General features: G+C 38.9%; 1 protein-coding gene across 2 annotated transcripts in view; it reads right to left on the bottom strand.

Moving 5' to 3' along the window:
- The window catches only part of CDK14 (cyclin dependent kinase 14), a 310,575-nt gene that overhangs the window by 177,586 nt on the left and 109,015 nt on the right, over nt 1-23,974 (bottom strand). The gene's annotated exons all lie outside the window — the stretch shown is intronic.

Below are 23,974 nucleotides of genomic sequence, written 5' to 3' on the forward strand. Positions count from 1 at the left end.
CAAAACATATATGTTATCCTTAAGAGTATCCAGATATTTTATATTGATTTGCCCTCTTTTTTTAGTGACTTAAATGAGCTCCATAACCTGACAACCAATAGTTGTACTTCAGTATCTATGTGCATGAGTTTCACACATCCAGTTTTTGAAGATCACATCTTCCCATTCAATGCTATTTTCTCCACCTTGCTGGTCAAACTTAGCCTCGCTCTGAGGCCAAAATGAGCTGGAGCAAGAGTTTCTTCCTTTACACAGCCTCCTCTAAGTGAATCACTCATGTCAGAGCAACCAGACACCAAGAGCACTCCTACACTCAAAGGCTTTTTTTTTCCTCTCAGACAAAAGTCAAGCATGTCTTTTCAAAGCATAATCTTTCCTATCCAACACAACAGAGTTGCTGTCTAAATGAAGTGCAGCATCTATCCTAAGAAAAGGGTTTTAAGCAATAATACTCCTTTCTCTCAAAGATAGCAGATTTAATGAATCATTTGTATTAGCCCCTGAGAATAACTACATGGTATTTTCTCACTATATTTTTAAAGGTACTAACTCATGTTTTCAGAAAAGACAAAGACTTATCTAGTGAACTTTCAGGTAATCTCCCTCACTAATTTTTTTTACAACCTAATGCATATTTAATGTTCATTCCATATTACATATTTAATGTTCCACAAGACGTGGCATATTTTAGCAATATATGCTGACAAGCCATGTGTTGTTACCAATGTCATTCTGTTGTTGGTGCCTTGTCATCTCATGCATACATCTGAGCAGGACTATCAGTCACCCTAGCAAGTAAATAATAGAGACAAAGACATGCAAATGAGTGGCACATTTCTAAACTGAATAATGCGGAACTTTATTCTCTCACCCTTCTACTTTTGTCAAAGAAAAAAAATGAAAGGCCAAATGTGTGTCTCAATCCTTTACTGTGCAGAAAGGAAACTGCAGTGCTTCCACAGCACTGTTACCCCTTGCTGTCCTATTCAGGGTTTTCCATCAGGCTGAGCTAACTCCAGGGGTCATCTGGCTTTGAATTAAGATAAGTACATATCATCTCTCATACTGGTTTTTAGGAGATCAATCTGACAAGTTAATCACTTTAGGAAGCAACACAAAAGCAACATGGCATCTGGCTGCATCAGCGTTCCTCCACAAGCATCCTTAGCATCAAACTCTGGGATTCATCCTGGGCAGAAGGCAGACAGCGAAGAGGAAAACACCATAAAGCTGCTTCAAAGGGAGCATCATCACAGACATCAGGAAGACAGGCCTGTAAACCTGCAAGGAAGCTCTATCACCAAGAATGAGGCAACCCTACAACCTGGATGCAGAGGTGAGAAGAAAAATTTCAAAAGAGTTTGCTTTGGCCTGCACTCCAAAGCTCATGCTATTTAGAGACCCAACACAGAGGAGTCTTTGCTGTGCTCTGATTTTGTTGCCACTGAGCTGTAAAACAGCTACTGTAATTACAAATAAGAATTTTAGACTTTTGATCAGTGCATGTCTGGAAACTGTTAATATCCCACAACTTAGAGGTCTTTTTCAGAAAAGAAGAGCCATGAGCAATTTTCAAGGGATCCTCATCTTAGACCTTGAACAACTTCTTGGAGCTAAAGCTCAGAGAGATTTGGATACGTTGGGGTTTTTTTAAAGACAACGATGAGAAATTGCTGCTGGAAAAAGGTATGGATACAAACACAAGATAAAGAACAATTGTTTTGAAAGGTACCTTCTAACAGAAACAAGAACTTTTAACCTGGGGAAACCACAAGAAGATTTCACCTGAACTGAGGTTTTCACCAGCTCTTTCCTCAAACCTTATTGAACAACCACACATTCACAGACACTGTGAACAAAAAAACTTCCTCCTAGCACAGCCTGTGTCAAGCTGTAATAGTATTTATGGCCTCTGTCAGCTTTTGCTGTTCAGATCAACACCTGAGGCCTTTAATTCCTCTAGCTGGCCATTACTTTGTTGCTAGAATCTCTATAAGACTCATTAAAGCTTAAACAGTACATTGAAAGCAGCTTACCTCGAGGTCTTTGCAAATACTGTCTTTGCCCTTCGGTCCCCTCCCCCACTCTTATTTATCTTCTCTAATATCCAATTCTCCCCTTTTACAGCCTCAATAATCAGCATCTGCCGTATATTACAAGAACTACAAAATATCACCTGCAGGGTGAAATTTCTGTCTTCTCCTTTAGTCCAAGTGAAATACAGTAGGTAATATAGCACAGAGAGCAAAATCATCTTAATTGCGCTAATTTTACTCTGCAGAAAAAACCAATTACACTATCAATTTATATTGTGAGAAAACAAATATAACTGGTGAAAGTAAGAGAATTGCCCCACATGTTCTATCAGGAGTTACCATTAAGATTGCCTGTTGTCCTAGTTTGAGAAGAAGTGAGTTTTTTGGGATGCTGTGGTCAAACCAATAGGTGCTCAGATTTGAATATTGGCATCTGGTGTGGCTACTGAGGACATGGATACGCCTCTGAGAACACAGGGGGTTAAAAGCAGAGAACTGCCAGGGGAAGCTCTGTTGGGTTCTGTCTGTGAAAGAGGTCAGGGCTCCCCTGCCCAGCTCCAGGCTGGGAGGGGCAGGAGAAGCCGTGCGGCCAGGTGAGGTAGGGCAGGCCCTGTACAGAGAAGGGAGGTGAAGGCCCCTGCAGGATGGAAGGGTGGAGGAACCCTGAGAGACATCAGGCAGCCCCCCAGAGAGAGAGAGAGAGCTTGTGCCACCTTGGAATTCCATATCATGTGCTGGCAGCACAGCAGCCAGGGAAGGAGAAGGGGGGCAGCAAGAAGGTGCCCGGCAGGGCAGCCTGGGAGTTCTGGACAGGCAGAGCCTGATATTTTAACCCTTTTCTTGGATGATGGAAACCTTACAAATGCTGATCCTCCTGGAGCTGAATGAGGAAGAGAGGGAGAGATGGAATAGCCAGAAATGAGCAAGTGTGATGCAAGTTTGTGCAAGTGAAAGATGTCCGAGGGAAGCTGAGAAGAATCCTAGGTGGGCAGAGATCATGGAGTGGCCTTTGGCTGGACTTTTCTTGTATAGCCATGGACAGAACCATTTTTCCTGTGACACAGAGACTGCATTTAGAGAGAAGCAATAGCTCAGAGCCAAGAGAGTGCTGCAATGTGATGTGAAAGAGTGTGTGAACTGAGACGACAGGTGAAAAAGGTAGTTAGTGCCTTCAGTGAAAGAGATCTTCAGTGAAAGAGAAGATGTCTGTTCTCAAAACCCCTCGGCCCCAGGGGGTGAAATTTGGAGAAGACATGTGTCCCAAAAGTGAGAGACTGTGCTCTTTTTGGAACTGGGCAAAGCACCCTTAAAAGGAAAACCCTAGAAGCAGCTCTGGTCCATGCGCAGTGGTGAGAGCACTGGGCATGGATGGAAGATGTCACGATGGCAGATGTTCTCCAAGCAGTGCCACGTGTGACATAGAAACACAAAAGGTTTCAACTGTGTTTCCTGAAGAAGCTCATAGTGCAAGAAGGACTCCTCTCCTTGCTGAACTGAGAATTAATTATCTGACAAGTAGAGATAGACAGTGTTAGCGATCTGAGTAGTAACTGAATTGAGAATCCACAGTTTTGTCTTACTGTGATGTGTTAGAAATTCAGTGAGGGGAGGAAGAATGTTTAGAAAGTTTTCATTCTGAGTTCTGTGTTTCTTTTTTAAATATAGTTGTAAGTTAATTAAGATATTTTTCCCCTTTACTCTTAAGCTAGAGCCTGCTTTGCTCTATTTCTGATCACATCTCACAGTAGACACCAAAAAGAATGTATTTTCATGGGAGCGTCAGTATTGCACCAGCCTCAAACCATAACACCTGTCTCATGAAAACACTGGGTTTTTTTCTTAAAAAAAAAAAAAAGTGGGCAGGAGGAAAATTAAAAAGAGAAAGAAAAAAGGGGGTGGGGAGGAAATGAAAGAGAAAAAACAAGTTGCATGAAACAGGTATGCTGTTTCTTCTTCCACAGGCTACTTTAAAAATAAAATGAAATATGAACCATAATACTGAGGTTTTTTCCAGAAAAACAGCTTTTCAGAACAAATGACCTCTACACCTCCTCTTTTGGGCATTTTTTTTACAGGAAAGGGATAGAACTTTGGATGAACTCCACTAACTCAAAGACAAAACCCAGAAATCCACATCCAAAAGAATAAAAGGAGTCCAGAGAATCTGTCAGCATCAACTTGAGACAAGGCTGACTTTACCTTTGAAGCTGCCAATGCAGCTGCTACTGGAGCTCAGTGAGAAGTCAGGTGCTGCTGTGCCTGGTGTTACTTCTAGGACAAAATTATTCTGTCAGAGAAGGCCATCTCCACCCAGTGATTGTTACCCATGAATTTCACACAGAGTTGTTTTCTTTTAAGGTAAAAGGACTAAAATGTTGAAAAAGCACTGCTACAACTCACAAAAGTGGAACCAATGTGCTAGTAACTTGCTGTACTCTTAACACGTATTTTTAATAACAAAATTATACAATACTGCTTCAAAAGTACTGGCACTCTTTTTTTACCATTGGTATGAAATGAGGTATGAAATGTAAGATAAACAGATGGCAGCACTTCTAATTTATTTCTCCCAAGAGTTCTGAGGAGGAACAGCAACAAGGAATGTTAAAACTCATTTTTTAAACACTTTGGACAAAGTATTATATGGGTTTGAATGGCCAGGTGCTTTTTCTGTCACCTGTGTTTGCACAGTCCAACACAGCCAATTCTAATAGTAAAACCCAGGGAAGGCGAATTGTTGACATACTTCAACAATTAACAACATCCCAGATGATGATTTCTGTGACTTTTACACAAGCTCATGATCTGAGCTGCTAAATGTACCAACACTCCACACTTTCCATCAAGGGCTAATAACCATATTTGCATACTTAAAGGAAACACATTGCATTTGCTTGAATAACCATCACAGGCTTCGCTTCCAACAAGGGAATGCTCTCATCTATTATGAGCTCCTGGCAGGCTGCCATATCGCTTGTGCTGGTCAAGGAGGTTTTTGCTGTTCCCAGATGAGCTGGATTCTAAAGTACACTCACTCCATGAGCAAGGCAAGCCAGATGGACTGCAGCCAAGTCTTACCCAAAACCTGAGTAGCATCAGTAAATCAGTGCTTCGCTCCCTGCGGGGTTTACAGCATCAGCTCAAGCCTGACACTCCATTTAACAAAGCCTTGTGACTTTTAGATCAGCCTCGGCTTGGGAGTGTTTTGAAAAAGGCTATTCCCATATCTCATAAAGTAATATTTCACAGCTGTTTGATAAATTCAACAAAAGTAACTATTACTATTGACTCCCAGGTCACATGGAAGAACTTTTCACTAGCAGAGACAGTAGTCGTGGACATGGTAAGTACGTTAAACTTGAACATTAATTATGGTCCTTTGATCATCCATTCAGTCTTTCAATTCCTGAGTATCATTTTATTCCCACTTTGTGAAAAATCACAAATCTCCACTGTGGCTTTAGACAGAAGAATAACCCATGATTTTCAAACTGGCTGATATTTCAGTGACCTGGAAGTTTTTCTCAGCAGCAGAACTCAGCCTCATGCTGCTCACATGCACCATAACGTACAGCTGCTGCTGATGCTCTCTCAAATTTCCACATTTTCAACATTTTTCTAAAAAGCATAACTATAAAAATACCTGCTTTCCTCAGTAGCTGGGATTACCATGCACCAGTGCTAACTACTGCTCATGCTGCTACTCACACACAGTGCTCACCCTTTCTCACTGCCACTCCAGGAGGATTTCTCTCATCAGGAGACTTTTGAAGACTGCATACCATGGAAGCTTGCACCTCTCTAATGCTGTTAAAGCAACTGTGCATCTTTGCTGCCCTGTTGGATTTCTGACACACCAAAGAACACATATTCTAGTCAGTAACACAAATCTGTGAAAGCAAGTAAGCTGCTGTGCTTCAGAGCCAAACAACTCATCTTTAAAATTCTGCAGCTTGTCACGCTCTGCAGACACAACGGTGCTCTCTGTCAGAGTGCCAACTTCCTTGCATACACAGTTGGGATCAGTCTCAGCTCTCCTGGAAAGGCATCCTTAGTGAGAAAACATTCATGGGCTTTTTTTCTTATAATCATGTTTTCTGAACAAACACACTCAAATGTGTCTCACTGCTTGCACAAACTACAGTTCTGCTTCTCTCCTAGCAATTTATTTTCAATCTATACATCCTTCATAGCAATTTTTAAAATTTGGCCTGAGACCACAATGTCCCATATACTTCTCATCCACTTCCCACACAGCAGGGTTTTCTGTGTGCAAAATGTTACTTAGAATTCTACCACAGAGACAGGAATTCAGCACTCTGTTGGTTTTGCAGCAATAAATATGCAGTAATTTCCTCCTCAGAAATGCAGTCCCCAAATCTACACTTTGCTGTTTTCCAGTTCACCCATCTGAAATTATTTACTATGAGCAAATAGCTTTGCTTTCTTAGAACCCTAACATAACAAAATTCAATTCAGTGAAAACTGTACATCCTAGGTAAGACCACACTGACCAGAAGCTTCCCATCTTCTCACCACAGGATATATTCTGCAGAGTGATTATTATTTATAGCACATATGTAATCTCAAGTAATTGATTTTAGAGCTGCATACCTATAAACACACAGAATTAGTCAGCTTCCATTCTGATCATAGTGGACATAATGCAATAAGGATAGGTAGGTCACTCTTCAGCTTGGAAAACTTTTTAGAAGGAAGTTTCATAACAAATTGCAAAAGAATTTGTGAGCTACAGAAAAAAGAAAAAGCAGAACAGAAAACTCTACATGGGTTATTACATGAGCTTATCTCAATTGCCTTCTTTACAGCTAATTCCACCCTGATGAAAGTCTCTTCTAGATCTAACAAACAGTCCTTATTCTAGTTTTCATTAAGTCAAGAAAATGACAGTCTGCCATTAAGGAAGCAAACAGTGCTTCACATACTTGCAAGAAAGTACTTGGTAGTGCTTCCACTGTAGGTTGCTTTGCTGGAGGGACTACATGGATCAAATTAGCTTCATTTACCTCCTCAGCTTCAATTCAGGCTTACATGAGAGACTTGAATTTTAACCAATTTTTTTTGTGTTTGTTTGTGAAATTTCTTCTTGCTGCTCCTTCTTGAAAGTGTAGTATGCTATTAGAGAAGAAGTACAGGAAAAGGGAGTGTGTAGCAATGCATAGGCACCATCAAAGGTTCTTGTTACAGCTGTAGTCTCCCAAGCTAAAGGCAAGTCACAAACCTGCTAAAATCTCTTTGCCTATTGAACTGGAATAAAACACTGGAAGGACTGATCAAATAAGCTCTGAAAACACTACAATATATTATTCTAACAGTTATAGAGAAGACTGCTGCCATATGAAATGAATGTCTCTTTCATTACATTCTAGATATAAATACATGCATTGTGTATTGTTCCCAGTGCTCTTCCAACACAAGTGCAGATGGAGGTTAAAAATAATGAGACATCATCCTATTAAAGCCAGACTCTTTTGGAAAGCAATTACAATATGCTACTCCTATCTTGTAGCAGCCAGTCATATTTTGCCTTCCCTATCCATTTCAGTATTCAAGAGGAGGAAACTGTGTAAACCAAAAATATGCAGTGTTTACAGCAAACAACTCTATAATGCAGGTAGCCTGTGAAAGCAGGATCATTTCCATTACTTTTCAATGCACACATAGCATGACCAGGACTAATAACACAATCTATTTATAAAACCATCACTGGCTGTTTGTGATGAATTTCAGACACTGTCTTCACATAAATATCCATCTTCCTTAGGATTACTTTGGAAGTTTTCAACCTAAATAGTTCCTCTCATCTCTCAGAAACAGCCTTTAGTAACAACTTCTGTAACCACAGAATAACTTTCCCTTTGGAAAAAACCCCAACTCCTCAACCCAGTGTTTTGGAGTAGAGATTAAAAATCTGGGAAGAGGCCTTTAAAATAGAAATACACACTTTGCCATCTCTGTGAAACTACTCTAAATTCAGTTAAGTTAAAGCTTTGGAAAGCTTTTGTCTCTTTGGGTCAGCCTGACTGTCAGCAGTGTGAAAGGAAGGAGGAATACCAAAAAGGGGAGATGGCAGGAGGGGCTGTGATCCACTGTGGAAGCTAGGACAGCTGGGTAAGGAGAAAAAAAAGCCAGAGGACAAACTAACATCCTTCACAGGTGGAAAAATGCAGAAAGTGGAAAGAGCACATAGACAAGACAGAAAAGAGACAGGATACAGAGCATGGGGTGAGCAAACACATTTTGGGGGAAGTATACAAGAGTGTGCAGACACTAGCACATACTCTCCACTGATGTCCACACAAGAACTCAAGATTCACACTGCTTTCAGCAGGAATCAGTGAAAGCATCTAGCAGTTTTCCTCATTCTCCTGCAATTTCAGCCTACAGAGAGAAGCACCCTTCAAAGTACCAATTAACATTTCAGTTCAACCAGGACATGCTCATATAATAGCTAGCAAACACATTGAAACATTAGAGTGAGATGCAACACCAGAACATGGAAGAGAGATTTCCACTTGCTTTTTCAAACAATTGGAACATTACTTACACAAAAATCCAAATTAAAATAAACAATGCTAGGCCAAGTGCTCAAAACAGAGATGGACTACAATTACAGGGGCTGCCACAAGGCAAACTCCGAGATACACATTCCTGATGTCACTGCCATGAGATAAGCCAGAGTTTCAGTTCACAGCTGCTTCACATCTATCTTGCATTTATCTCACACTTTGACAACCTGCAAATTCATAGCCCAACTTCTCCTGCAGTGGGCAACTTGTGTGCTTGTACCCATTAACTGTTCACAGGTCTTTAATTTTGTGTTACAGATGGAATAAACAGTGGAAGGATCTTGCCCATTCATGAGAGAAGGTGAAAACTCTATGAGGTCTAAGTCAGAAGAAATACAGCCTTATCTTTACCCTTACCTTACCACTGACTAAGAATAACTTTAGGTCATTCAAGCTGATAATATTACCATGTTCCTCATTTTCTGAACATTTCAACTTTTGATCTTCATTCACATTTACCAGAACAGCAGAGTGTATACAATTATTACAGAACCCCAAGCAACACTGATATTACCCAGCATTATGCAAGTACTTTGAAAGTCATCTCAAAATCATAATTTAAAAGGACTCTTGGCAAGTGGGGTGCTGACAAGATGAACAAATATTTAAGTAGTCAGAGTAGAGTGACAAGTGTTCTAGAAATTTTCAAAACCATCTGTGTTTTAGTAATGCACAGTAGGTGCCTATAGCTAGAGCCACCCATCAAGAACATTAAATTAAATTAATCGATCATCATCTGACACAGGCAGAGATTACACAGCAGGAGCAAACATGGTGCTGTTGTGTAATTAAGGAAAGAACAGTAGAAGAAGAGAGACCTAATTAAGTTTTCACAGGTAAACTTAATTCTGATAACTTCTGAATTATTGACTTTGCAACCGTAACAAAGATCCTCTGCTGTAAAAGGTATATCTGCAATATTAGTATTACATTGTCCAAATGAGGGAGTAAATAACCAAGTACCAGCACCGAACCTCATGCTCTGCTGAAGTCAATGAGCATTTTGTTACTCACTTTTACCAATGCATCAATATGACAAGAAATCACTTAACCTTATGTACCTGCACTGAATATTTTTTTTGTACACAGAAGACAGAAGAGCATCACAGGAAATAATTAAATTGCACTGACATGAAACTCAGTTGCCTACCAGCATACTTGAGCCACTACTTACAAACGAGGAAATCTACAGAAAAGCTATTTTAGAAAAAAATTACTTTTGCTCTATTTCTCAGTGGGCCATTTCCTTCAGAAAAAAAAAAAACTGCACGAAAAGCAGACTCATTTGTCACCACACACTTCAGGCGGTAGAAAAAAAAAGGCTTGTGGCATATGTCTTGCTATTTTTCAAAAAGGGAGCAAGACAGGAGTCTTTAAAAGATCATGTCAATTTTCTTCTTCTGGGTGGGTGAGGCTCAACATGCCTCTTTGCCCATAAGTGGAAAATAAAGCTGGAATGCTCATAGCATTGCTGCGTCTCTTGCGGAATGGTTTAGATGTTAAAGAAAGGCAGACTCAGTAGAAAGGTAGCAAACAATTCTTTTTACAACTATTTTAGTAAAAAAAAAAAAAAAATCACAGTGAAAATAAGGCATAGTGCTCCGTAACTGAAAAGAGAAAAACATGGAGTACATATATAAACAAAAAGAACAAAAATGTCATAATGAAGCAAATGAAATGCAGTTACTGCATAATTTGCCCTAAAAAGCAACTTTAAAAAATTAACTATTAGGCTCATAAGTATTATTCGAATGAATGATATATGAATAATATCTACAACATTTTAAAAACAGGTTTAAGGACAGGAAATAACCTTATTCAGACTAGATTCTTTGATGCCTTTTATAAGATTTGTAATTGATTTTTCTTTCCCATCTAAAAATATGACAAGCATGCAGACGACAAAATGGCAATATTCTCTCAAGTAACTTATAAACTAATTTCTACCATGAAAAAAGCAATAGTGATGAAGCAAGTTTGCAGACACTACAGCAGCAAAACCCAGGTTTAACCTTTATTGAAGGTTAAATTCTTTTCCAGACTAAATTAGTTGGAAGATTTTATCAGCAATGGACATCCACTATGCAAGTACATAGTCTGAAAATACATTTTAAGTGTTTTTTTCACATGTGAAGGCTCTATCAATTCACAAGGAGCAGATATATGTTCCTCCTTCTGTGTTTGCCCTGTGGTCTCTGAGTACTGTCTTGGTTCTCACCCCATCACTGAATTGTCATTTACTCTTGCAGTTCATGGTACCCATCAACAGTGTTAGTTGAATTCAAAGTGCAAGCAATGGAGAGAAAACAGAAAAATTGGGAGTCCCAGGATTTTTGCTTTGTTCACCTCAGAATGTAAGTACATCCAAATCAGTATGACTGCAAACTTTACAAATTTACATTTAAAGGACAGTGAGACCTGTTACTATCATGGCACTCACTAGAGAAGCATGTGCTTATTGAAAGGTGGGGATATTGTTCAACTTGGAAATATGTGTCATACAGGACAAAAATTTTCATTTAGGCAAAAGATAGCAAGTCCTGCATGTTTCTTTAAAAAGCAGCTGGGCCTCATAGAGAGCCAGAGAGGTGCCAGAACAGAAAAGATGAGCTGAAGGAATGTTTCAGCTTCATGGAGTTGACAGTCATAGCTGACAGTGACAGGGTGCAAAAGTTAAGTGATGCTCAGAGGAGACCTAGCTGAGGTAAGGTAGTGATTTCTATCCTCCTACTTTTGCTAAAAACATAGCCATAATTTTCAAGTACAGATTTAAAATTACCTGTACAGATGTGCGACATGGATCAAACTATGGATCTAAATCATACTGGAAGCCATTCTGAGCAATAACATAATTAAAGAACTCCTAAGAAATGTGAGAAAACACATTAAAAGGATCTTCGAGCATAACCCATTAACACCACAGGTGGTAAGAATTTTGTTTTAAAGGACAACTCAACAGCTTGTCTGTCTACTACATAGAGATATAAAACATCCAGCCCCCTTGAAAATATACTCAGTTCTTCCATCCTGTTGTGTCATTCATCAATTATAATTACAGCAATTTACCGTTTGCTTTTCCAGATAAAATTCTTTTTATAGAATCATAGTAATTAACAATGACAGTAGCAAAATTGATAGCCCTGTTTCTTAAAGTACCCGTTCCTCTAAAATGACACTACTGCCTTAACAGGCTTTAAACAAATGTCCTTATCTTTTCCAATTTGTGTCTAACAGTGTTTTTTCCAGTCAAAACAGGTCAGTTCTATTCCAAGAGAGACCTAGAAAACAAATATGCTCTTTAATGTTGCTGACCTTTTTTTTCAAACAGTTCTCCAAGCTCATTCATTGAAAGGTGGCCTTCAAAAGTAAGACTTCAGATCAAGGAAATGCTTTTTCTAGTTTCTGTGAAAATTTGTCCATTTTCTCAAAGTTTACATGGAAAATTGTCCTTTAAAGCTGCACTTAGCAACTAAAATATTCCAGAGAATCCACCCTCCCTGAGAGCCAAGAACTCTGGAGTACAACAGTTATAGATAGGACAGTTTCATCAGGAGAAAAACTCTTAACAGTTTCCCCAAAATCTCAACCACAAACCTGGTTTTGGCCGAATGCATCTCTAAGTCCTGTGCTCCACTTCTGCTTCCCCTGCTTCAACTCCACTAAGGAAAAACTGGTGGGAAATGCTAGCCCTGTCCAATTAGATTTCCCATTCCCCATGCAACAGGCTCCTGACTGAGGCCAGCCAAAGTCATCAACCCTTCCCTTCTTGCTGCTATTGCTTTCTACCCTGGTCCTGCTTTGAATGACCCTGAATCTGCATTCTTCCAAGCTCACTGTGATAGTTGGTGTAATCCTCACATCAACCTTTATTCTTAACCTCCATTTCTCCTGGTTCTCCTCCCTACCACTGCCCAGGTATGGACAGCGCCAAACATTCAGTGGGGCAGTCTTTTCCAGGCTGCTAGAGCATGTCAGAGAGGGAAACCAGAAGGCTAGAGAGAATACAGAAGGGAAAAGGGGACAAAAATGCATGGATAATGCATGTAGAGTTTGTATCTCTGTCAATATGGGAAAAAAATTCCAAAAACAAAGCTAAGTGCAAAGCAGAAGGTTTACACCTGTGCAATGAAAACTGCTCCCTAAAAAGCCAGTTTCACAGAGGGACTTCCATAGGCTTAGGACAAGCTAACGAGCCAAAATCCAAGAGCTTAAATCCTGGTTCATTATCCAACATAGTACGTGAACCTAGAGATACAGACCAATTCTTTAGTTGTCTCTTTAAATCCTTTCTACTTATTGTTATAGCTAACCAAAAAAGTGACTTGATAACCAAACACAAGAGGCAAGAAGGTTCTTGTTCCTGAAGAGAAATGGAACAAAAAACAACTAGGGCACCTTAAGCAGCAGGACTTAGAAGAAGCACGACAAAATGCCTAAATTGTATTTCTCTATAACTTCCATTTTCAATTAGGAAGACAAAGCTAATAAAATACTAACAGATTGAGTGACTGAATCAATAAGTACAGCAGAAACCGCTCCTGATGAGCTCCTTTTTACTTGCAGAAACAAAGCAAGGAGAAACATCAAACTTCAGCTGTTAATTTGATTTGACCAAGCACAAACTGAACTAGACCGCTCGGTGAACGACTGTGTTGCCAGTATGGGACCTGAACACCACAAAACTACTGGATATAATCTCCTTATCAATGTAGCACTATCACATGGTCAAAGATGAAACGCTATCATCTCACCAACTGATCCCAAACAAACTTTCCCAGCACAAACAAAAGACTCTACATTGCAATGCAAGTGCACTGAGGTTTTAAGTTCAATGTAAGCAACAGTTTCACACACATTAAGATCAAGGTTCAGGAATATGGCAAAGCCATAATTGCTTTTAAGTAGTTTCTGAACTTCTGAAAGCCTTTGGAAGGTTGTTGTTTTTTGTTTTTTTCCCTCTAAAGAATCCTTTTCCAAGCAACTCTTGAAGATAGCTGATCTGCAACAGTATTTTGAGATACTGCAAAAGGGCAAACACATTTTTAGTTTCTTCAGCTAAAGTGAGAACATCTTAGTATTCCAGAAAACACAGCCCAAGCACTGTAGAGTCCTTGGAGGTCTTTACTAGAGATTTGCTGCCTCATCACCTCATGCCAAGTAAATCAAAGAATGACTTAACAAAGCCACCAGATTTTCATCAGCCAAGTTCTTCTCCCAAACGAACACACTCTGACCTAAAAAAGGTCACAGGATTTACAGAAACAAGCCTATTACCCACAGGCACCAGAGAATCTTTTTCCTCCTTCAGCATTGCTAGTTAGTGTGTATGTTATATCAGACATTCTGCTACAGTAAACTTTACCTCTAAGGGAAATTGATAAATAAGGACTACTAAGTCCCTGTTCCAACACATGCCAGAAAGCTTTGGCTAAAAATCAAGAATTGGTTGCACTGAAAACTCTAAGAGCACATTCCAGTTCAGATACTGCCATTAAAATAGTGGCAGCCAAAGTGCTAACATTCACAAGGCTAAACATTCCCCCTAAATTCACAACATGGTTCAATATTTCAAATAGCACCAGCCTTATGAAAGCAGAACAGAAATATTCCCAAAAATAAAAAAGGAAATATCAGTCAATGAAACAGACACAGGAACCTTTTATGTCTAATTAGGGCTCAGCCCCCCAGTGATGACAGATCACAGACTCTGTGAGGTCCATCAAAATGCCTCTCCCCCAGCTGGTTTGGAAACTTATATATGACAGCCTGATAATATTTGAAACAAACTGACAAGATCTCCACTCATAAACAAACCTGGTCTGAGGCAGGAAAACACATTCCTCTCCCAAACTTCTCTGACCATAATAAACTACATCTAAAATATTAAGAACCATTTACCTGAGAAGAAACTACAGTTGCATGTCCATATCTTGAAGGTATTTTGATGTTAACTATACAATGAATGCTACACATGATAGGAAACACAGCAGTGTCTTTGTCATTAGGGAGTGTATGATTATCTGCAGGCATTTTTCTGACATTTTGTTGGGCTTTAACAAGTGCTGTTAAAAAAACCTTGTCCTTGTACACAGTTTGGCTTTCATTTCACTTGAGAAGCTTTTATAAACTTGTTTACATAATTCTCAGAGATGTAGATTCATAACTGTCAATGATTTTACAAGGTTAATGGCCTCTGTAATTAAAACAAATGAATGAGAAACTCAACTTTAAATTTATGCCCTTCAGTCAACCAGAAAAACAGCAAACTCTGCAAAGAACATGGAGGTATGAACCAGACTAAATTCACCTTTTGCTGACTGCTCCAAAGCAATGTACAGAGAAGAAGACACTTCTATTAATGATGCACTTAGACTCTGGAGTATTTTGAAACCTGCAATTCTAGGAACTGAGATTAATGGAATATCTAGTCTAGTTTCCAGATCTAGATGCACCTGAGACATTTACTCCAGAGGTTAACAAACAACAAACATAGACATCAGAATAAAACTTTGTACTGTATGATACTGAAGGCTCAAAAATGCATATTGTCTTTTCAGGAGCATATCTATTATGGAAGATAGTAAGGTTTAAAGTAAATTTAAACTTTCTTTTATTTTTTTTATTTGGACCTCTAGCTTTTAATTAGTATCTTTTTAAATAAATTAATTGAATCCATATAGTGCCTCAAAAATTTTTATATTTAAATAATTGACATACATTAGCAAGAAAAAGATTAGATCCCACCATACTCTTTTTTTTAAGGCTAAATAATCTGAAGCTGTAATAACTATAACCAAATTTCTTTGTGGAACTGAAACTTCTGCCACCCAAATTTCACTTAAGAACTTGATTCAACAGTAACAACACATCAGAAATTCAGTCTAGAAAAAATTAAAGGGATAAAATCTCCTGATATTTAAGGGGTTTTTTTTAAGGTTCAAAGGCTTCCTGTTGTCTCAGAGAGGTTAGGAGTTGCTTTTTGCTCTTGAACTGTGATCAGGAGTTATTCACATGTAATTGAATGTGACATTCTACTTTCCTGTCCGCAGCCATAAAAATGGATGAAAAACATGAATGCATGGGCTGATGGCAAGATGGGACTATTATTAATGCAATTCATAAGCCTCTTGGACTGCTGGCAGAAATCTGACAGAAAGGTGGTAAACTCTTTAATACAGAATCCACAGATACATACTTTTATGGTTATTTAGTTTGGCCTCCTTAGACAAGAAGCCATTTCCAAGATTATATATTTTTTACTGAGCATATCTTTAGAAAGACATCCATTGTCTTGCAACAACCCAGCAGCATAAGAGCCCCAAACTTCATTCACATGTGGAAGAGTAGGAAGTCCATTGAATCCTTACACTGATAATTTAAGCAAAGCCTGATTCATCAGACTTTTAATGGAGACAATACATTGCTCCAAAACTTATTCTTGGGTTTTTATTTAGATTTGTACTAATTTGTGCAAGCAAGACCCAGAGACAGCAGCATTCAGACACACATCAATGCGATCACTTGAATTTTGTTTGTGAGCCACAGCTACAACCCTTAGCTTCTCCACTGGCATGCAAAATAAAAGCATTTTTGATTATGCAAATAGTCCTCTGTTTTGTGAATAGGGCCTCAAGTGATTCAAATGCTAATTCTGTTAGAAACCTTGATGCAAAGCCAGTATTTCAACCATGTCTGCTTTATAACCAAGACTTTCTGAGAAACACGTAACTGCAAATTGAAAAATATCTTTTAGAACCAGAAATACATAAAGGAACCTGGAGAAGTAGCAAAGTTTTTACAGCTTTCTGTCAATGGCCCTGCAACCTGCTGGGTTTTGCTTTGAGTTAGATGCCCCTTCAGGAACTGGCAGTTTCCTAGCAGAGGCAGTGTGGGCAGTGCTGCACTGAGAAAACCAGATATGAAACAACAAAAGCAAATTTTTATCTTGTCCAGAGAATAACATGTTATATAGTTGGGGTTTACATCTTCTTGTTTTCTTAATAAAACCTTCACACAATCCAGTGAATGCCTGCATGAAAATGTTCTTGCCATTATTAAACACATTTTCTGAGCCCCCAGAGCACACAAAAGAGCAAGCACGCATCCTTAATTTGAGAGAAACAGGGGGAAAGGGAAGTGAGTGAGAATGTGTACGTAAAAAGCTTTTCTTTTTAGTTTGCAAGCAGTTTTGATTTACTTTTCTTCCCCGATTAGTTGCATTTAATGTACTACAGTACTTTGTCCTCTCAAGTTCTAGGAGGAGTGAGGGAAGGGAAAATGTTTTCAGATGGAAACCAGCCACACTGGCACTGCCATCAGCCTGTGTGCAAAGCCACCTGATGGTACATTCCTACCACCCTCTTGACTTCCTTCATTGCTCTGCTCAGGAAAGCCAGCTGATAAATAAGGCTAAGTAAAACCTCTGGATCTAATTACCTGTACATTAAAGTAATTAGCTGTGCAACTAAGGTCTTAGCTGTACAACTAAGACAGGCTTCAAAGAACTAACCTACAATTTAAGTTGCCTATAGACACAAAAAAGGTGCTAGAAAGCTTCCACATGAGGTCCAAGGCAAAAAGTTAAATTATATAAACTACCTGTCATTGATGGTGCCAGTTTTGAGCATCTCCTCAAGGCAAAATCCAGAACACAGAATCCTTATTTGTATTAACTCCTTCCTAACACCCCAAAGTAAAAGTCAAAGAAAACTGGTCTGTACCACTTCAGCACTGATTAAGGGAACTCTGAAACATGCACACAAGAACACACACTACAAACAGGCTATATCAGAATGGATACAAATCACTGGGTTTAGCACACCCAAAATATCCTTATTTACAAGGCTCCCTCCATTCATTTTGTTTTAAGTTCACTTTTTTTCAGTTGACTCAAGCTAAATCTGCTGCCAGCTGAGAAGCTGTGGAAGTTTGTGAGAAGTGGCTCAGACCTCAAAAATTCAGAAACACACAGTTCCAGATTCTACAGCTGAATATCCCATAGTGATGACTTTTAGACTCCACTGTCATGGCTTATATTTTAGTAAAAGGGTCAGAGGTGGAAGGTCACACATCCTATTACCAGTCTCTGAACCATCCAGTTCCCCTTCATCTCAGTAGAAAAATGTGACACATTATCAGCTTCTTTTTTAATATTGCTTACTCAGGGAGAACATTCTGAAGTAAAATAATGTGGATATTCATTTTCATTGCTTTGAAGAAGACAGTAAAGGTCAGATTCTAATATTGAAATGCTGCTCTGTTCACATTGATTATAAAGTCAGAAAGCAGTAACTCCACCCATGCTGGAAGAAGAGATCCCATTATGAAGCCTGTATTCCAGTTCTGTATAATTCCTGAAAGATAAATCTCCCACCTCTCCCAGCAAAAACTGAAAAACTGAACTGAAATGTTTGCAACACTATCTCCAGGCTATGGAAAAATACAAAAGAGAAAAAAGAACAGTGCTGTCTCCCAAAGGAATGGTCTCACCTAGACAACTGTGCCTACAGCCTCTGACAGCAGGTAGACCAAAGAAAAAAAAGAAGCCTGTGAAGAAACAGAAAAGAAGGAATATATTTTGCCTCACATATATAGCTTTAAAATAAGATGTATTTGCTACCACTTTTTTCACTGTTTTGATTATAACTGACCTTTTCCTTCCTATGAGAAAGGTATTTAGTGCTTCTTAATGACTACAGTGGTTGCTGCCATTTTACATGCCAGTACAAAGATGTAAGCTGCTGAAATTATTTCTCACCTATTTCAAAGTTTATAAACAATTCACGCTTAAAATTTTCAGCAAGTTACTGTGAACTAGACATAGCATTTTACTATACTGGGATTTTTTACTTCCCTGTATACATGACATATTTAAGGAAGAACTGAATCATTACCACAAAAGATGGGAATAAAAAGCAGCAAAACAAAATGCTGCAGTAGTCTCACCCTCTCAGGCTGCCTATCTTCTCAACTAGCAAGTCTCTACTTATGTCATGGCTCCATCATTTGAAAATAAGTGTCATTTTCCCTTTGATATAGGACTGATTTGTTAGATATCAAAACAGAATAGTATCTTGCATCTGTACAGACTAAAGGTGCCTAATTTTATAAATAAGTTAAAATTTTGAAATATACTAGTGGATTTTTCTCAAAGGAAGTAAAAATACTTATTATGCTGTGGACAAAAGCATTGAGAACAAAGACATTGTTGTGAATCCAGCAGAAGCACATACTCATCTTCATTGCTACATTCATGTCAAGACAATTTTTAAATTATTTATACACATCAAGAGACTTAGGATAATTCATTCATGAACTTTCTGTGTTAGAAACACACAAAACTGTTCTGATGATGTTTATGAAAGATGACTGAAATCAGTAGCAAGAAGATGGTGGCACGTCTCAGACATGACTTTTGATGAAGATGGACAACTTTCACAGGAAGCATTTTTACTTTATCCAGAGCTGGGTACATGACCAACTCACATTGTACATTCTCTGGATTGATCAAAGACAGTGTGTGACCCGTCACAGAGGATTTTGCTCTTTGGGGGAAGGGGTTAATTGTTTTTCTATGTCTTAAAAACATACAGGAACACACATATGCACCCATACACTTCTTTCCATAAATGTAGTGGTGTACCTCCTTTAAAGGAGAGAGCTGTAACACAAGGAAACCAGACAACCTTCCAAAGTCCTTATTTTGGACTTTACCCAAAGCTGAAACCAATTCTGCTGAGATACCAAACTCATCTACTAGCTTTACATGGTAAAAAGACCATGGATAAAACTGAAGCTGACTAAACTGGTTCGAACATTGAGTTGCTGCCTTGCTTTGGTATTTTTGACACCCAGGACACAGCAGTGGAAAAACACACACAGAGATCTTGACAAAGACAAATGTCTTTGTGCAGATTTGAAGGCACCACTTCCCTCATCAGGCTAAATGATACTGTTGTCTAGATTATCCCTTTTGTAAAAGGGAGATACAACAAAGAAAAAACAATTAGAAGAATGAGCTATGTTCAGGAGACTTTTCTTTGCCTCAACATCAGAGATATCAAATTTTTATTTCACCAGGTGGCCATGGAAGATATTGGCACTTGGATGGGTGCCTGAGAGTCTCCAAGCAGTTTCAGTTGAGACATGCCATCACTTGCACCTCCACTCATACTAAGAAGCTGGTTTCTGTACTACCAATTCAATCTGCTCCAACTGGGATATGGTCACTAGGTAAAAACTAATGCTACTTGGAGAAGGATTAACTTAGCTCTACTTTTTTTGGAGGCAGAATGTGCTGTAAAAGGACAATTCAATCTGCATACAGTATAAAAAGACAGACTCTCGAGTACTTTGACTCAAACAAGAAAGCCATGAGGGCTGCATAAGGGTTCGTATGACTTATAGATGCATATTATCATTATATATGAAGAAAGGACTGCCGGCCTTCTTGTATCCTGCAAATTCTGTGATTGTCATGTGTTTTCTACCCTTCTTGTCATACTATCAGAGACAACAAGAGCAGCAGACCAGAATCTACAAGGCAACAGTTCCAACTTCTGCATTAAATAGGGAAGAGAAGAAACAGCTTTTGAGCAGAAGTCTGCACTAAGCAGAAAGCCCCAGGGGCAAAAAGCAAGTCAGAGAGCCTTGAAACTCAGAGGAAACTGTAAGCAAAAGCCATACTGAGAAGGGTTCAATAGCACTTGTGAACTAATGGATTTGCAACCTTCCAGCACTGGAACTGGCACAAGATCCCTTATCCAACACTTTCCATGTGAGAAATGATGATGCACCAACAGCTACTTCAGTGGAAGTAGGGCAGAGCCCAAAAGGTCTGCCACTAAGCTAACATAACAAGGATGAAGAAAGAATTCTTGATGGCAAAATGATCATATTAAAAAAAAAATCTTTAAAGTGTCACCCCATTCCTTTCCTGCTTGAACTGCGCTCAAGAACAAAAGCCAGAAGAAGGTCACAGCCTGAACATCAAAAGTACTGAATAAAGATTCAATTGATACAGTCGTGTTCCACCTCAGCAGACCACAGATAAAATGTTGGAGGGGGAATGGGAGGAGGACAGAGGGGATGGAATATTCTGTGGAACAAATCTAGTTCTATGAAACTGGATAATTTGGAATTTGCATTTGTACTTCTTAGAAAAGTGCTACACTTTTCCTAGATGATGGAAGCTCATTATAGATTTTAAAATTTATAGCATGATTCTCAAAGGGAAACAGCATAATTTATGCTATATTTATGCAATCCCAGCTCTCCTGAAGGTTTTCTAATTGAGAAAACTGCTAATTTGTTAGATGGTTAAAAAAAAAAAGGAAAAAAAGAAGGAAATACTGTGATCAGTCTGTGAATAGTCAAGTACAAAGAAACAAACAGGACAGACTTTTTCAATCTACCATTTCTGACCACCCTACGTGGACAGAAGCTTTCATTCGGCCCACCAAAAACTAGTAAGTAGCACAGTGTAATTTGGGCATACTAAAAATCAGAATAAAATAACATCATAACTTGCACTGTATACAAGACTAGAAAACTATCAGATCTCCCACATTCATCTTAGATGACAAGGAATTCAGTTCACCTGCTTCAGCCAGCCAGTCCAACTGCTGTCAGGGAAAAGCAAATGAGCACTGTCAGTAAAAATAATTAGCAGCCAGTCAGGGTTGGAGAGAGCAGCAGGAGGCAAAGCAGAGTAAAGATGGAACTCCTGCTGCTTCCAAGCTCCATATCACATTGCCAAAGATCTACCACACTTCTTGTAGACATACACAACTGCACATGCAGGAGAAAGTATAAATGAAACATAGCTGAAAATCTGAGCTATCAAAAATATAGTCAGAAAAAGCCTCCAGAAATTAAAATCAATTTGTCTATTATCAATGTTCAAGAAGAAAGAGTATCCACTTCTCTGCAACATGACAGAGTATTTAATAAGTAATCTCCAAAAGTCTAAGATATTTTAAAATAAATTGACTTCATTTCATGAAAAAGGTCCCAGGAACATCCTTTTCCAAATGTACTTTTTAAGCCCAGCCTGCCTTAATGTGAGAACTCTTTTAACTCAAGGAAACCCACAGTTTGGGTAAGGCTGCAGGGTGACTATAAGAGAAAGAGACCAGACAGAGAAATAAAAATTGCTGGAGTTTCTTTACTTCTGAATATTCTTGACCTTAAATATCCAATGACACGGTGTCCCAGAGGTTCTTGGCTTGCATGTTTTATTTTTAACAACACTGAAAAACAAAGCTATTACAACTCCAAGCCCAACTGGCTTTGCAGGAACTTTACAGCTAATTGAGCTGTCGCTATTTAGCCTGCAGTAGGCACCAGCTCTGCCAGCTCTGTAGGCCATGAAAAAGTTCCCCAAGCTGCAGCCAAGCTACTGTCCTTTCCTTTTTTTACATCACTGCTCCAAAGTAATGTGGCTTTTGGGGAGAGTGAGCTTATCCTCAGGCTCTAAACCGTAGACACAAACCCCCGTAGTAACTCCTGTGACACGCACGCTCAGAATAGCTGCATCTCCATAATCTTCAACATAATCTCTTGAAGTTCCCTCAGGCTTGTGGAGCCAGATACATATGAAGCTTTTAAGCATTTCAATTATGGAAATTCAAATTTCTTGACTGGGCTTTGTAAAGGAAATCTGAAAGTCCTCCAAACTCCTATCACTAAAAAGAAAGCAGTTGTTAAGCTTCCTTATTAGGGAAGAAAAAACAACCCACAACAAAAAACCATGCAAACCAACCCTGAATAAAATGAATAGATTTACTTGATGCAAGTGGATGATTTAACTTCCAATTTAAAAAAAAAAAAATCTTTACTGGAAGATGACAGGATTTTCACTGCAATTTTCATGTTTACCTTTTACCAGTAGATCAACCAATGACTCTTCAAAGACCATTGCCAGATATTGTTTCACTGTGACCTTGACTCATGGCATACAATCTTCCAGACCTACTCTAATACAACAAATAGGAGGCTTATGACTGTGAGTCATCCTACCAGTGCCATGAGGTCATTTGTTGACTTCAGGGTTGTGAAGACCATTAGGCTACACATCACAGAGCTGGGGAGTGCCTGCAATAACTCAGGTCATAATTCAAGATGAGGCTGCAAGAATTATACCCACTGAGTCAAAATACAATTTTCTGGAGCTCTTCCTTAGATGGTTTGGGTATAGAATATGCTGTTTCTCCAGGATAATACAAAAGCTCAGCTACTTTACATCACTTGCAGCATTGTTAACACCAATCACTGTTTTCCATTGTGCACCAGTTAGGAACACTGGGCAATAAATTAGCTCTTACTTGAGTGAATGTGTTTCTCTTGGCAAACTCCTGATCTTCCCTGTATTCTTTTCATAGTAGTTATTCCACTTTGATTTTCAACAGATAAAAGGTTTGTAAAGATTTATCCTCTCCAGCCTGACAGTTTCAGAAAGGGGGGCCTCAAAAAACCTCCCATCTTCAAAGAGGCTGTCTGGTGCGTGTGTGTGCGTATATATATTATAATATAGAAAGTATAATATATAAGACACATATAGAATATATAAATCCTGGGTAATAAATGTGAACTCTTTTTTCTTAGATACTGTTTCAGGTTTTCATTTTTTGTTTCTATTATAGTCATAGAATGGCCTTGGTCAGAAGAGACCTTAACAAGTTCCAAGCCCCTGGCATAGGCAGGGACACCTTTCACTAGACCACATTGCTCAGAGCCTCAATCAAACTGGCCTTGAACATTGCCAGGGATGGGACAGCCACAATTTCTCACAACCCTCACAGTAAAGAAATTCTTCTTAATATCTACTCTTTGTCAGTTTCAAGCCATTTCCCTTTGTCCTGTCACCACATGCTCTTGTTAAAAGTCCCTCCTGCTCTTTCTTGTAGGAACCTTTAGCTACTGGAGAGCTGAAATTGCTAACTCCTAAGCCTTCCCTTTTCCAGACTGAATAAACCCAGTTCTCTCAGCCTTTCCTCATAGGAAAGCTGCTCTATCCCTCTAATCATCTTGGCAGCCTCCTCTTGACTCCCTCCTACCACACAGTGAGATAAGGATGCAGAGGCCCCAGACTTTGAAGACTTCTGAAGATGTTCTGTGGCCAAGAGTTAAGCATCCCTCTTCCATGCTTTATATTGGCACTCAGATACACTAAGTGTTCTCCCTCAACTCACAAAATAAGCTTATTCAAAATGCATGATAAACTGCTCTTTAAAAATTAAAAGATAATCATTAAGCAATTCCTGTATTCTTTGTAATTTTATAATGCAAAACAGCAGATGCTTCCAGAGCACTTATGTTGTATTTCTGCATGCTGCTATCCACACATGG

The sequence above is a fragment of the Fringilla coelebs genome (assembly GCF_963513975.1).
Source record: "Fringilla coelebs genome assembly, chromosome: 1".
NCBI lineage: Eukaryota > Metazoa > Chordata > Aves > Passeriformes > Fringillidae > Fringilla > Fringilla coelebs.